At 38.4% G+C, this 16226-nt stretch overlaps 1 protein-coding gene across 1 annotated transcript in view; it reads right to left on the minus strand.

Moving 5' to 3' along the window:
- tspan4a (tetraspanin 4a) overlaps positions 1-16226 on the minus strand; it is a 267431-nt gene that overhangs the window by 236280 nt on the left and 14925 nt on the right. The window lies entirely within an intron of this gene.

The raw sequence follows: 16226 nt of genomic DNA on the forward strand, positions 1-16226 counted from the left end.
ACACGACAACGTCGCTGAGCCTCGACTGCAGAACCAAAGGCAAGCAAATGACACTTCTGGGTTAACATTTCATCAATAAAAAAAAAAAATCAGTCAAAAAATGTGCCTAGTAAAACATTGTTATTAATCACTATCAATCACAACACAAACGTGTGATTAATCTGATACATTTTTTTAATCGATTAGCTGCACTAATTAAAAAAAAACTTTCTAAAAGTACACTTTTGTGTGTGATTTCATATTGTGATTTCCGCAGATAATAAACGGTCAGCAAATACTGTAACTAAAAAATAATTGATCACAATTAATTTTTTTTCAGGTATGCCTTTATTGTGAACCATTCCATTTTCTTATAGTAAGCCATTGACTGTATATAAAAAGTATTTTTACAGTCAATGGGTTTAGCCCACTGTGACGTCATCATTTTTTTGCGTCATTCCCTATGCCCAATATTAAGCTCACTGTTACCTTTTTATGTGATGATCATGTACTATACACAAAGGTCTGTATACATTGGTTTTATTTATATTTTTTTTCACTATTTACCCTTGGCATTCACATTTTTTTGTAAATATTGTTTTAAATGCAGTTTATAAATAAAGTTATAAAAAGGGGGAAAAAAACTATGCCCAAAATTTCTTTTCAACAGGTATGAGGTGCGTGCAAATTTTTGGGTATGTTTCTCTCGATGGTGCAGTAAGAAAGTAGAAATTGCAAAAAAAAAAAATCTGGTCTTTGCGATTTCTAGTACCAGAGCTGCTCCTGCAGGACATGAACATTTTCCTCATAGCAATTTTTTTAGATTTTGATGTATGAGGACATCACACAGAGATCTATTATATAAATTGGTATTAGAAAAAAATATTTAAAATATATTTTCTTAATATTCTATGATCAATTAGAATGCTGCATACCTTTAAGAAAACAATAGGAGTGGTTGAAAATACAGTCAGAAAGTAACAGCTGAACAACGTTTACAGCAGTAATTACTTACTTATTGGGTGAAGATTATAAGGAAAAAAACTAGGTGCTGCAGATAATTATATTTAGTGCCTAAATCCATAAACCATCTCTGTTATTTATTAATTTAGTTTCAGCCTTCTGGTTCCTTTGAACCCTGTGTCTGCACAAAACATCAAAAAGACATGAAGTCTGTAATGATCAGTGTGAACAGACGATTTTTGTGATTGTGTTTCTCTGTTAATGCTTAATAAATCATTGACTGACACAAACATGTCAGCACATTTAGAAAATACTTGCATCATATACAGCAAGTATAGCAACCTGGACTTGACTGACAGACGCTGGATGATGGAGCGAAAAAACCCAACTGTCAAGTGGAATATTTGAGCTCCCAGACCCGCTACACCATTACAGGCAATCAGAATCTTTGATGTCCAGCTTGATAGCACCGTCCTTCTGTTAACACCAGACTCTGACCCTGGCAGCTGAATGCTGCAGCACAATTCCAGACTCATCTGACCATCCTCTGATGGCATTATCCTCCAATTCTGGTGAGCACATATAGCCTCCATCTTTGCAGGAAGGACAGTCTCTCGGCTTGTGTTTGAAGCATGTGCGTGCTTCTTCTACAGACCCTGTTTGTGGGAATCTTTAACCAGGACCATCACTCTCCTTTGACCCCTGGCATCAAACGAGGCAATTTCATCTAAATAACGAACTCTGGTGCAGAACTTTCCAGCTTTGTAAATCTCAGCTCATCCAGCATCTACAATCATACAATATTTATGATCACTGAAATTGCTTTTCGTCTCAGAGAGGAGATTTAAGTGACTTTAAATGTAGTTTACAGCTGTTGATGGTAGGTTGCTTAGTCTGCTCCTCTATAAAAAGAAAAGAAAAAAAAAGAAAAAAAAAAGATCTACTGTGATTTCTTTACAGTCATGCACAGATTTTACAGAAAATGCACAGAAAAAAAACATTAAGCTGCAGTCTGGTAGACAAAATGCTTTTTTAGTGTCAGAATTAAAAAAAATACCTGAAGATGAAACTTTAAAGGAGACATGTAGCACATTATTTGTTTTATTGCAAGGTATTCAGAATGTCAAAGCCTCATGGTGCATTCACACCGGACACATCACGCCGCCATATTTAATTCATATTTCTTCTCTTTGAAAACATCACTTGGTCAAAGCTGAGTCTCTGATTGGTTAACGTGCTGCGTCAATCTTCCCGTGCCACGCCCAGGACCGCACCGCAGTAGATCGTGTCTTTACATTAACATAACATTGAAACTTGATGCCTCCGCGGCGCCGGCTGCATTCGGCGTGAATGCACTATTGGCCTAAAGCTGCGTTCACACCACCCGACAGACAACACAAGTGACCATTTCCAATGAGGAGTCATGTAGACGCTGATAAACTTGTGTTTTGGGCTTCTATGTTTAAAAATCTCATGTTCAGTTTCCACCACTGTTTTCAGGCTCTACATACAAAAACCTGCAACCATTAAACGTGTAAAGAACGTTAAACAAGGTTAAACTTTTTGGGTATTATTCATTTTTCAAATTAAAACTAAAAATGAAAAGAGGGGGAAAACAGATTGTTTTTTTTATTTATCAATTTCTAAACTACTGAAGAAAAATGAATCATTTTTGATCTGTCTTTAAAAAAAAAATTGAAAATAAAGCAAACACATAATTAAAGTTTAAATTCATTTTCTAAGAGTTCCTCTTTTTTGCGTTTTCCCCAACCTGTGATTGAACACTTTTCTTAGAAAATGCAATATATGATATAATATAAGATTATACATAGAATATACATACATACAAAACAATAGGAGGCAATATACCTATGAGCCATGCTAAAGCTAACACAATGATGACCAACCATTACAGAATCAAAGATGGGTGGGGCTTTTATACTGAAGCTGGAGAGCATGATGACATGAAACTTCTGGAAAGACGTGGAATGATTTACACCAGGAATTATCACAAAATTCAACTGTAATACCTGTAGTGGGCAGCACAGAGTATGATTTAAAGGAAATAAAGGATTTTTAGTTTAAATTGTCAAAAATGTGGCAAGGACCAACAGACAGCACTTTTAAAGCCTCATTTATAGAGGTCAACAGCCAAAAAAAAGTTGATTTACTGTTTGGTTTCTCTTTAAGTGTTTGATTCAACTCTTTGGCCGTATCATACCCATAGAAAAAAATGTGCATGCGCATTTCCCTACAACCTTGACCGGGTAGTTGTGACTGTCAACTTTCATTCATTCATTCATGCATTTATTCACTATGTCTTAAACCACAGCAAAGGAGAGAAGATGCCATCCCAGTCTTCTAAACAGGCTACATTTAGCTCAGGATCACCAAATTTAGACCAAAGAACACTGAGGACATGTCGTTTAGACATTATTCAACCCCAGTTTTAAGCTCACAACATAATGCAAGCAAACATGAAATCTTAAATCCATTCTGACTTGTTTCAATAATTCAGCCTGGGGGTGGTGGTGTAGTGGTATGGGATTTATTTTTTTTTTTGGCCCACTTTGTGTCACAAACAGCTTCAATATCACTATCTGCTATCACTTCATTAAGAATCTAAATCTCTGTACAGTTTGGGTAATGAAGAAATGACAGTTCTGAAGGCAAACAAGGGAAAAAAAAGATGCCAACAAGTTTGAGTTTGATTATCTGCTGGCATTTTCTTATTAAACTGGTGTCTTTTCAATGCACCATTGGGAGCTAATGTCAAGCTTACAGCTTAAACAGGTTAATTACAGTCAAAAACATTGGCAAAGTAACAAATAATGTATTAGTAGTGATAAATCTATGAATTCTTAGACTGTTTAACAAAGATATTAAGGCTTAATGAGGTGCAGTGTGGAGCGGAATGTTGTAATTTAGATAAACGAGAGCACGGCACACTAATTCAAATCATTTACTCCAGTCACAGCCCCTTTAATTCACTGAGTACATCCTGACAAATAGGCGTTTGAAACAATTCTACAGTTTTGTGTTGTTTTTTATGCGCAGACCTAAAGACATCTGTCCGCCCTCATTCTCCGAGTTACAAGACAATCACATCAAAACACAGCACACAGCAGATGAAATCCCTCTGCGAGTAATCTCATCAGGGCTGTGTAGGCAGGCCTGACACTGAACACCACAGACATAACCTATGATAATGTCCCCAAAGCTGCAGTGAAGCAACTTGAACCACATCGAATCGCACACTTCTGCTTGTGATGCGTCGATTGTGTGCGAATTTGAGAGCTCCACCTTTCCTCAAGGACCTTTGTCCATCAGATTATTCCAAAGCCGTGGATCATATTTAAAGCGCAGTGGCTATAAGTACTCTGCTCTCTGTGGAGTTTGTGGAGCAAAGCTGTCTTTCCTAATACAACAGGGAATGCGGAAACCAATTTAGTACTAACAGGAATGCTACAATGTTGCTGCTGCGCAAGTACACAAATAAATATCCACATCTGTCAAATGTGGGCCTGAGCTGGCAGCAACATATGGTGTTTATTCTTAATTTGGAGTCATTGGAGGAACCATCTCCCCCAATGAAATCTGTACATCCTCATACCAATCATGGAAAATACAAATTCTCTATATAACTCCGTGTCTGGTCATTTAAAGGGGCTTTATGGGAAAACCTTCACAAATCTAAAATACAATACTCTAAATCCCCTCCATTATATTTAGAGCTTTGTTGTGCTTCATTTTATTCCACACACTGTAAAATGTCCCGTTTGTGGACTGTTTCAATAGTGTTATGTCTTCTACGGTGGCCCTGAGGTGCAAACGCAAAAACATATCAAAGATCACGACAATTAAATAAAGCAAAACAAATAATAAATACCAACATAACGTTTTAGAAATTATAACAAAATCATATAAATAAAAAAATAAACATTAAAAAGATGAAATACAATAAGAAACTGGAAAAGCTAGGTACTATGGGAAATCGCTGATTGGATGACTCCTCCACAGAACTTTCTGTGGAGGTTGAAAATTCTTCTTGAGGCAGATGCTGGTAAAGACCGAAGGGGACCCGTGTCTCAGTGCGAGCATCATAAGCTAATAAAGGCTAATGTTTTAACAATCCTGAGCGAACCGTTCATTGCAAATCCCATCACCAGGACAGAGTTCACTGGATTCAATGCCAGTTGCAGTCAACCACTGATGCCTAACTTGTGCAAGCCAGAAGATTTTTGACAACTGATGGCAAAACACCAACGAGCCATGCTAAAGCTAGCATGGATGGGGCTTTTCTACTGCAGCTGCAAAGCATGATGATGTTAGAATTTCTAAAGTGATGTGGGACTTACATTACGTTAACCTATTACAAAATCCAACTGTAATACCTGGTTCCACCTGTAAGGGGCACCACACAGATGGTTATTAAACAAGGAATTAAACAAGTTTATTTTAAATTGTCAGAAATTCTTGGCAAAGACCAACAGACAGCAGGTTTAAAGTTCCATTTATAGAGGTCAACAGACAAAAAAAAAAAAGCTGATTTTGTGTTTGGTCACCCTTTAATATGCTTTAGCATTGAGTGATGTGGTGGTGGGATTTGCCCTTCAGGGCCACCGTAATCTTCAGCAAACAAAGCTTATAGAATGTGGGCTATGTGCCAATTCCTACCTTACTCCTTAACTACTAAAACACTATATAATGCTGGACTATTTAGTGCCTTTGATTTTAAAAGTAATTCGGACACTATGTTCGCTACTTGTTTTTTTTGTTTTGTTTTTTGCAGCAAGTAAGATATCACTGATTTCACAAAGTAAACATCTAATAAATATTAGCATTTTACAACATCTGTTTATGACTCCGCTGTGTTCTGATGATGAAAATGTTGATGGTTTATTAAAATTTTTTGCAAAAATCGTTCAAATGTGCATTCTGGTCTATATTCGCCAATGTAGTGAGCATTGATGTGCACTAGTTTTTGCACTATATAGTGCACTATGCAGTGCACTATATAGTGAGTAGTGAAGGAATTTGGACATACTGTAGCAATGGTCTGTTCAGATCAAGATTGTTGCTGAGGAAGACTGAGTTTTGCTTACATCTGCTTGCTTTTATGCTTTGCTTTCTGCCATTTGCCTCCTCACTGAATGGACGAAACAAAAGTCTGCAACAACACAGATAATGCAATGTGGGTACCTGCCAAAAACAAAGACAAATTCAGAAGTTGGAGCTCTTAAAGAAACATCTGAACATCAGCAGGGTCGTCCAGCTGTAGCAGACAGAGATGCAAAGGAAAGCTTTTTTTTATAAAAGGATTTTATCATCAGATGTTCCAGTTATCACAAATTGCATTGTTGCATTAGTCAGACTACTATGCTTTTCATTAAAAAATGTGACTGTAATGCCTTTTAATATTTTTTGGTCATGAAAGAAGCATCAGATAAGCTTAAAAATCCCATGAAAAGGTTTGTCTTTGAAAAACGCACACGCTGCTTTGATAAATGAAAAATCAAAAGTTATTGTTACAGCTCTGTGCTTCTTTCAGGCTCCATGCAGTGGATCCTCTCATGCTTTCTTTCCAATATATTGTACCCTTGCTTTTCCAATTATCCCTCAACTGTGCATGCATTATAGGAATAGTAGCTGTTTGATCATGAAGCTTTGTGCAGGTACTGGAGATGTCTAGTTTTAAACTCAAAAAAGAAGAAGAAGATGCATTTGACAAACTGAATATTGATGCTGCTGCTCCGTATGACCTTTGAGGGATGCTGTGAGCGGAAACCAAAGCCAAAGAGGAAACTCATGTCTGAACTTTTGGGTTTTCAGTGGAATGAAAATGAATTATAAATCACATTTGAGAAGAAAAGAAAACAGAAAAAAGGTGCCAGTTACACCGGGTTCACACAGCACGCGGAAGCGTCAAGAAGCGGTGCAGAACGGAGGCCGCCTCCATTCTGCATCCTTGTTAACGGTGTAGTTCATACCAGACGTGAAGCCCACTCGTCTATCCTGGCAGGAAGTTACTCCAAGACACACGAGAAAATGTTCACAATATAACCAATTTTTCACAATAAAGTACTGCTATTAACAAATGCAATAATATTTTTGTATCTAAACAGACAGTAGATATAAAAAAAATACACAAGCAATGCACAACACACAAAAAGCAGACACACACAGACACTGAGACACAAACACACACACAGATCAATGTAGTGGAGTGAGGGAGGATGGTTTGGGATGTCTAAAAACATAACCAATGAGAATAAGGCAGAGAGCAGTTGGCGACAAGTCCAGATGGATGATGTCAAATTAATTGTAGAAGCTCCAAATAATCACAGCTTCTGCTTCAGCTCCAGTTTTGGTGTGAACTGGAGCTGAAGCAGATTCCGCATGCACTCCAGTTTACTGCGTGTGGTGTGAACCTGGTGTTACTCACTTTTTAGTGTTATACATCCTAAGGTTTACAAAGCATGTCAAAATTAAAGCCCATGCTGCATTTCACCCTAATTTGTGATATTTTTTAACCATAAACAGCGTATTTCATTAATGTGCTCTTTAATATTTACCATATGTAATAACAATATTATTATATCATTTAATTTGTATGCTTACACTTACATTTTGTGTTCTCAATAATAAAGTGTAATTTCAAGACAAACACCAAGAAAAAAAAAATCACATTTTATCATTTTTTTGTGATAAAAATTTAATTCTAGTGAGAAGACATGCACATAAAAAATTAATATCATAAGAAATTATTTGTAGCCAGAAGTTTTTACCCTGAATCTACAAGTTTTTATCTCGGGGGCACACTATTCTGTGCACACAAGTTTCCATTGTTTCCCCAAAATAAAAAAAAGTTTTAACTTTCTGAGACTTTAAGCACTAAAGCAAATCTTATGAGTGCTTCAGGTCTTTTAGGGACAGCTGTGAGTGACAGCTGCAGTTAGGAAACTTTTTCATAGGGTTGTGCTGACGTGTGAGCGCTTTCATCTGTCTGAAGTGTTTACCAAGTTAAGCATATAAGGAGCTTCCCTTGATAAATCAGTAGCCAGACTCTCTCAGCATGTGCATAGCAGGAACTTTATTAAAAAAAAAGCTGGTTTTAAGATAAAGCATCTCAGATTTATTAATCATGTTTTTTCAGAAAACCCTCAACGTGACGTGAAGACTAAAATGTATTTTTTAATGGGAAAATCTAATTATAATTTTTTATACATCAAGAAAAGAAAAGAAAACTGAGGGTTTCACAAACACGAATTAAAGTATTTTTTTGCCATGAGTTTACTGCAGTGGATGCTACTTTTTGATGATCAAAATCCCACAAAAATATGAAAGCAACAAGACGGAGAACCCTGTGTGTTTAGATTATTAGTGGACCCTCTGTGTCAAAGTCAACCTCAAATAAACATAAACATCTTAACACAACTTTAAAAATGATATATTTTACAGTTCTGACATTTAAAAGTCATCATATGTAATTGATCTATAATTAGCCCTGCCTGGATTTTAACCATCTAATGCAGGGGTATTCAAATCCAAGCCTCGAGGGCCTGGATTTGAATACGAGGGCCAGCAGAGAGGCGCAAATCCAGGCCTCGGGGGCCAGCTTCCTGTAGGTTTTCCAGAAATCCTGCCTTATCTGCTGCTAATTTCCAGGATCAGGTATGTTTAGCCAATAAGGAGCTTCAATGGAAGGTTGGTTGGAAAACATGTAGGACACCGGCCCTCGAGGCCTGGATTTGAATACCCCTGATCTAATGCATGAATTATGATTAAAAACAATTAAGATGTTTTTATCAATTGTTTTTAATAATCTTTAAGGATACAGGATAAACATTGTTTTTTAAAAATCTTTAAATGCTATAAAGATATGTTCACATACCGTCCACATTACATCAATGTAATTGTACAGTGATTTGTTTGTATAAATAACTTGAAATATGATGTATCTTTGTAATGGTGGTTCCTCTATCTCTGTAGAGCATCTTTCATTCATTCATCTTCTTGGCCGCTTCTTCCCTTTCGGGGTCGCGGGGTGCCGGAGCCTATCCTGGCTACTGATGGGCGAAGGCGGGGTTCACCCTGGACAGGTCTCCAGTCTGTCACAGGTCCTCAATCACACACCCATTCACTCTCACATTCACACCTAGGGGCAATTTAGAGTCACCAATTAACCTATGAAGCATGTTTTTGGACGGTGGGAGGAAGCCGGAGTCCCCGGTGAAAACCCACGCATGCACGGGGAGAACATGCAAACTCCACACAGAAAGGTCCCAGCTGGGAGTCGAACCGGGGCCTTCTCGCTGTGAGGCAAGAGCGCTAACCACTGCGCCACCGTGCAGCCCCTGTAGAGCATCTTCCCTTTGCTAACTTTCTTATGGTATTTATCAAATGCATGAAAGAGTTAATTGGGTAGTGGTTTTATTGGCCTTTTTATTTAGAATAATGAGTAACTAACTAACTTGTAAAATTAATATGAAACCCTCTTTCTATCATTTTAATCCCCAAAAAACCTTAAGGCTTTTAGAACTTACCACTGCTCACAAAAATTAAAGGAATACTTTTTTACTGGGACTGGCATGAACTGAATTAAACCTGTTTGATCATTTCCTTGTTGGTTAAGCAGCTGAGGGCCTCATTAATCAATTTCAGCTGTATTGGTGTTCATGAATTAACAACAGGTGCACTTCAGTGGCAACAATTAGAAAACCCTCAAAACAGGACTGGTGTTACATGTGGAGGTCATTTCAAGTTTCTCCCTCTTGATCTTTTTTGGCTGGTTTTCCACTCGTGCTGATTTTGGTTTGATAATTATCTCTATTGGCAGTATGAGGAGATTCCTTAACCCTACAGAAGTTGGACAGGTTGTCCAACTTCTCCAGGACGAAGGCGGGGTACACCCTGGACAGGTCGCCAGTCTGTCGCAGGGCCTCAATCACACACACATCCACTCACACAGACACACCTAGGGACAATTTAGAGTCACCAATTAACCTATGAAGCATGTTTTTGGACGGTGGGAGGAAGCCGGAGTCCCCGGTGAAAACCCACGCATGCACGGGGAGAACATGCAAACTCCACACAGAAAGGTCCCAGCCGGGATTCGAACCGGGGCCTTCTCGCTGTGAGGCGAGAGCGCTAACCACTGCGCCACCGTGCAGTTTTTTGGGTGTTTTTAACATGATCTTGTGCCATTTTTCTGTTGATGGGGGAAATATATTAAGAAAATTTTCTTGGGATTTCTTTATTCAAATTTTAAATCAGGAGCAGACAAAAAAAAAAAAATACAATGGGCGATTCCACAAGGTCCTATTTTTTTGCTTCATTCTGATCATCCACTTGTAGACGACTAGATTCATACGTCTTTGTTGTTTTTCCTTGTATGAGCTAGTCTCTAGCTCAAAACTGCAAGTCTGGATAGCTCTGATATTGCTCACTATGTTTGTTAGGTTGCGAGTTGAGATGTTGTAAGCAAGATGGAGAGCACATAAACAGATGGGTGATGGGAAGTGGGAGCGGGCTTGCTCAGTGCCAGTAGTCCCATCCACAACCCAGAAGTGAATTTCTGATGAACTCCTGCTGCTCTGTAGAAACTAAGTTCTAGAACAAGACAGGTTGATTGAATTTCATCAATAAATGTAAACCCAAACTCTGAAAGAAAACAAATAAGAACTTTTGATAGACGTGGACTTTTGTAACTGTAGCTAAACCAGCGTCGGCAGGATTTTATCCTACCTTCCTGTCCTTCGCCATAAGAAGACAACACAAATATGGAGCAACATATTCCTTTTGATTTCCGACAGCTTTGTTTCCAAGGTAACTAATCCGCAGGCAGTAGCAGCAAAAGATGCACCTTGTGAACTTTCCACTAAGAACAGGTCACAGTGGACTGAGAAGTTGCCGACTGTGAATGTTAATTATATCCCAGAACCTCAAAAAGAGAGGAAGATTAGGTGCTGTTTTCTCTATAACCTCCCAGCAGTGATTCTGCTTTTCAAACTCGTCAAAAAGGAAAGACAATGGATGGGTTGCAGATGGAAACAATCTACTATAAGAATAGAGCTCAGAAACACAAAGATATATGCTCTTTCTTAGCTGTTTTATTTTATAAGTATGTGTGCATGTTTGTGTGAGTATTAGTGTTTTTCTTTTTTATTGTGAGAATGTTTTCTAGCTGTGGATATGACATTTAGAAAACACTAATTTAGCAATTGTGATGACCTTTTATGTTTTTCAAGGTCACATTTTTGAAGGTCAAAGTTCTGTTTAGCTGATTTGAGTTCATGCACACCATCCATCCATTTTCATGACCCTTTTGGGGGTTATATGGCTGCTGGAGCCTATCCCAGCTACTGTTAGGTGTATACGGGGTACACCCTGAACAGGTTGCCACACAACCACATCTAGGGACAATTTAGAATCATTAAACAACTTAAAGATGTTAGTGGACTGTGGGAGGAAGCAGAATTCCCGGAGAAACCCACACATAAATGAGGAGACATCCAAACTCAACACCACTCTACACCAACCTTTTTCAGGCCAAGTCAGAGAATATTTTCAGAGATTAGCCTGTATGAGGCTGAAGAGGGCGTCCATTTTTTTCTTTAATTTCAGCTTCCAGTTCCCTTCACTTCTGAGTTCCTCTGTAAAATATCTGCAGCTGCTTTAAACTTTATTTGAACACTAGATTTTGTGCAAGAATCCTTCAAATGTAATACAGATATTCCCCTGACCCATAAATGTCCAAAGCAAAAAAAGTCAAACGCCATCTTCAACTTTGACTTTTAAGGTGCAGCAAATAAATATTTAAAAAAACTATCACTTTAACTGTTATTCTTTATTTTTTTATACAAATCTTAAAATGTAACCCAAAAAATTTAATTTTTTTTAATTGTTTTGGGGATATTATATCTCTCACATCTTGAACTGGTAACATTGACTGTATATGAGAACTGGATTGAGTGAGTCTGACATTGCCCATAGAAAATGCCTTACTTCAGGCTCCAGTGAAAGGAAGTCAATTCAGTCGCCAATTTTCCATGATAAAGATGCTGTCATTGGAGCCAGACAAGGTTAGAAAGCAGTGATTGGTCCGAGTTGTTCTGAGTTTCTATGGAAAATATATCCATCAAATCTTTGAGGTGGGGCCAGCAGGCGCCACATGCTCCTTTTGAGGTATCTGACTGGCCAGTTTATAACTTGTAATAAAGAAAAAATATCACGAAAAAATTGGGTTATCAAGAACAGGTTAAAAAGAGGAATCAGAGCAAGAATGATTATTCTGATAAATGTAATAACTGAGTAATAGTTGTTTATTTCTCAATAGATGACTATGGAATTTTGGCCTCTTGGATCAAGCAGCTACTTCCTATTTGGAACACAAGGGGGATGGGGTCCAGTTATCTTATTCAGTCAATGATTGGTAACAAGAAAAATAAAGTCACTTGAATTTGACGTTCTGGTATTTGTCACATACAGCATTTGGACAACAGAAGCGCTTAGCAATCATTGTTTATCTCTAGAGTGTTTAACCAAAGAAGTACCTTTGTCAATGTGTTTGACCGTCATTCAGCAGACCGTACAAAGAGCATTCGCATCAACAAAGGCATCCGCATAGGGGTTTAATTGCAGTGCAGAGGAAATTATTTCTAAAAGGGGGTAATGACATGTGACATTAGCAACTGTGAGCTGATTGGGCATGAAATTAGATGAATCATCTAAAAAGTGCCATGAAAATAAGCCTTCCTAATGTGACAGTACTTCCACAAAAATAGGCAACTCGAGAAATATACCATAATGACTGCTAATCAAGAGAAAATCAGAGTTTATTATTCACATCATTCACTAAGTAAAAGATTTAAAGATGTCAACTTCTACGTCCTGAGTTCAATCTTTCTGAGAAATCCAAATGCATGGTCAACTTTGGAAGTATACGTGTACTTGTTATTCCTCCAGAGTTTTTAATTAGACTAAAGCTGTCATCTATGATCACACAGATGAGTATCAAACTGAGCTGTAGAAACATCCAACATCAGAATCTGAGTTTCCTTTATTGTCATTATATGGACATCTAAAATTGTGATGCTCTCCTGGTGTTTAAAAGAAAAAAAGTCAGTGTTGAAAGTAAAAAAAATAATAATAACATAATAACAATCCTAATTATAAAATGTAAATATAAAAATATGTTAGGACAAAATATACACATCTACTGCACTTTCCTGTACCATATTTGCACATGTTGGTAATGATACTGTGTTTTTTATTTTGTCAGTTTTGTTCTTGAGCCTTAAAGGTGAAACCACAACTGAGGAAACTGCAAAACAAAAATTAGATTTAAGAGACAAAACCTGGTTTATTAAATGTATTAGATTTATACTTTTAAATGCAGGAATCAACTTTCAAGATATACTTTTAAAATCAGCTGTTTAGTAAATAAAACTAAGTTTTATGCCCTATTGGTTATCAGATATAGGCCCAATCCAAATTCTTCCCTTCCCCCTTGCCCTTCTCCCTTCCTCTTTATTTGAAGGGGGAGTTTAAGTCCAAGTGTGTCCGGGAAATGTACTTTATGTATGTACCCTCCAAACGGAGGAATATACATATCCATCAATATCCTTGGGTTCAGAGCGCACCCAAGCACGGGAAGCTCCACGCTAAGGCTAGTGGACCGGTGATTATTGGTGACGTCATCGACGAAATTGACGTCCGTAATATGAGACACAATTTTTCATAACTCTTTGTTAGAAAGGCTAAATGAAGGGGAAGGGAGAAGGGAAGAATTCGGATTGGGCCTAAATATATTCCAAGTCAGTATATTGAAAGAAAAAAAGAAGGATCAAACAAGCATTTTATTCAATGCAGCCACGAGGCACCCCCAAGCCAGGGTTGCATTGTGCCGGTTCCAAGCCCGGATAAATACAGAAGGGTTGTGTCAGGAAGGGCATCCGACAAATAACCGTTGCCAAACCAAATATGTGAATCCAACCTATGCTATCCATACTGGAACATAGAAAGATAGATGGTGGTTGGCTTTGCAAAAAAAGATGGAAATGGCGATAGTGAATACATTCTTTGAGAAGAGACAGGACCATAGAGTGACCTATAAGAGTGGAGGTAGAAGCACACAGATAGACTACATCTTGTGTAGACGGTGTAATCTGAAGGAGATCAGTGACTGTAAAGTAGTGGTTGGTGAGAGTGTTTCCAGACAGCACAGGATGGTGGTGTGTAGAATGACTCTGGTGGTGAAGAAGATGAAGAAAGAGAGGGCAAAGGCAGAGAAGAGGACAAACTGGTGGAAGCTGAAAAAAGAAGATTGTTGCATGACTTTTAAGAAACAGTTGAAACAGGCTCTGGGTGGTCAGGAGGTACTCCCAGATGACTGGATAACTACAGCTAATGTGATCAGGGAGACAGGTAGGAGTGTACTTGGTGTGTCATCAGGAAAGAGAGTTGATAAGGAGACTTGGTGGTGGAATGAGGAGGTGCAGGAGTGTATACGGAGTAAGAGACTAGCTAAGAAGAAGTGGGACACTGAGAGGACTGAGGAGAGTAGACAGGAGTACAGGGAGATGCAGCGTAAGGTGAAAGTAGAGGTGTCAAAGGCCAAACAAAGAGCTTATGATGACTTGTATGCTAGGTTGGGTAGTAAGGAGGGAGAGACTGACCTGTACAGACTAGCAAGGCAGAGAGATCGAGATGGGAAGGACATGCAGCAGGTTAGGGTGATCAAGGATAGGAATGGTAATGTGGTGACAGGTGTCAGTGGTGTAATGGAAAGATGGAAAGAATACTTTGAAGAGTTGATGAATGAAGAGAATGAGAGAGAACAAAGAGTAGAAGAGGTGACGGTTGTGGAGCAGGAAGTAAGAAAGATTAGTAAAGGTGAAGTGAGAGGGGCTTTGAAGAGGATGAAGAGTGGAAAGGCTCTTGGTCCTGATGATATACCTGTGGAGGTATGGAAGTGTCTAGGAGAGATGGCAGTGGAGTTTTTGACCGGGTTGTTCAACAGGATCTTAGGTGGTGAGAAGATGCCTGAGGAATGGAGGAGAAGTGTGATGGTGCCCATTTTTAAGAATAAGGGAGATGTGCAGAGTTGTGGTAACTACAGAGGAATAAAGCTGATGAGCCATACAATGAAGGTGTGGGAAAGAGTAGTGGAAGCCAGACTAAGAGCAGAAGTGAACATTTGTGAGCAGCAGTATGGTTTCATGCCAAGAAAGAGCACTACAGATGCAACATTTGCTTTGAGGATGTTGATAGAGAAGTACAGAGAAGGTCAGAGAGAGCTCCACTGTGTCTTTGTAGATCTGGAGAAAGCTTATGACAGAGTGCCCAGAGAGGAACTATGGTATTGTATGAGGAAGTCTGGAGTGACAAAGTTTGTTATAGCAGTGCAGGACATGTATGAGGGCTGTAAGACAGTGGTGCGATGTATGGATGACAGAGGAGTACAAGGTGGAGGTGGGATTACATCAGAGATGTAAGAAGTTCTCCATCCAAGGGGTCTAGAGGAATACCAAAGAGGAGGTTCATGTAATGAACGAAAGGGATGAAAGTAGCTGGTGTTAGAGTACAGGACCCCTGAAGGGAAAAGCCAAAAGTAAGAGGAGAAGAAACAAGTATTTCATTCAGAAGAAGAAAAAAAGCCCATAGAGCAATGAGGATTAACATTTTTGAATATGTAACTCTTGGGTTCACCAAAGAGTGAAGAAAATCTCAGCTCTATAGCCACAGCTAAATCTTTAAAAACCCAAATGCTTTCTCTTTCTTAAATGAGCTGTAATGCTCTGCCCACAGTACAGCCATGCAGGTCTCTTCTAATTAGCAATATGACAAATAAACCTAATGTGGCTGTCTATAATTGACTTACTCCTCAATGCGCAGAGACAGTGCAGAACATCACTGAATCAAAGCATATCCATCCTCCATCACACCTTACTTTATTGAAACAGGTTTGTTTCCATCTCATACCAAACCATACTCAAACTTTTGACTGTAACACAAACAAGAAAGTAACAAATATTGAAGTAATTCCAAAAACCACGGGGTCTGGTTGCAGAGAAGACCAATTCTCCATTGGATCCAATACAAAAAGCATTACTCTATGCCTGAAGTTCTACTCCGATGAAATCACTGTTTTGTAGAACAATCTTGTGGTATTTATCTGATGATAATGGACATATATAAAGAAAATTGAGCTCAAAATTATATTTCTGAGTATTTATTTATTTAAATTGTTGTGAATCATGAGCAGGCGAAAAAATTCAGTT

Source organism: Oryzias melastigma, linkage group LG3, assembly GCF_002922805.2.
Source record: "Oryzias melastigma strain HK-1 linkage group LG3, ASM292280v2, whole genome shotgun sequence".
NCBI lineage: Eukaryota > Metazoa > Chordata > Actinopteri > Beloniformes > Adrianichthyidae > Oryzias > Oryzias melastigma.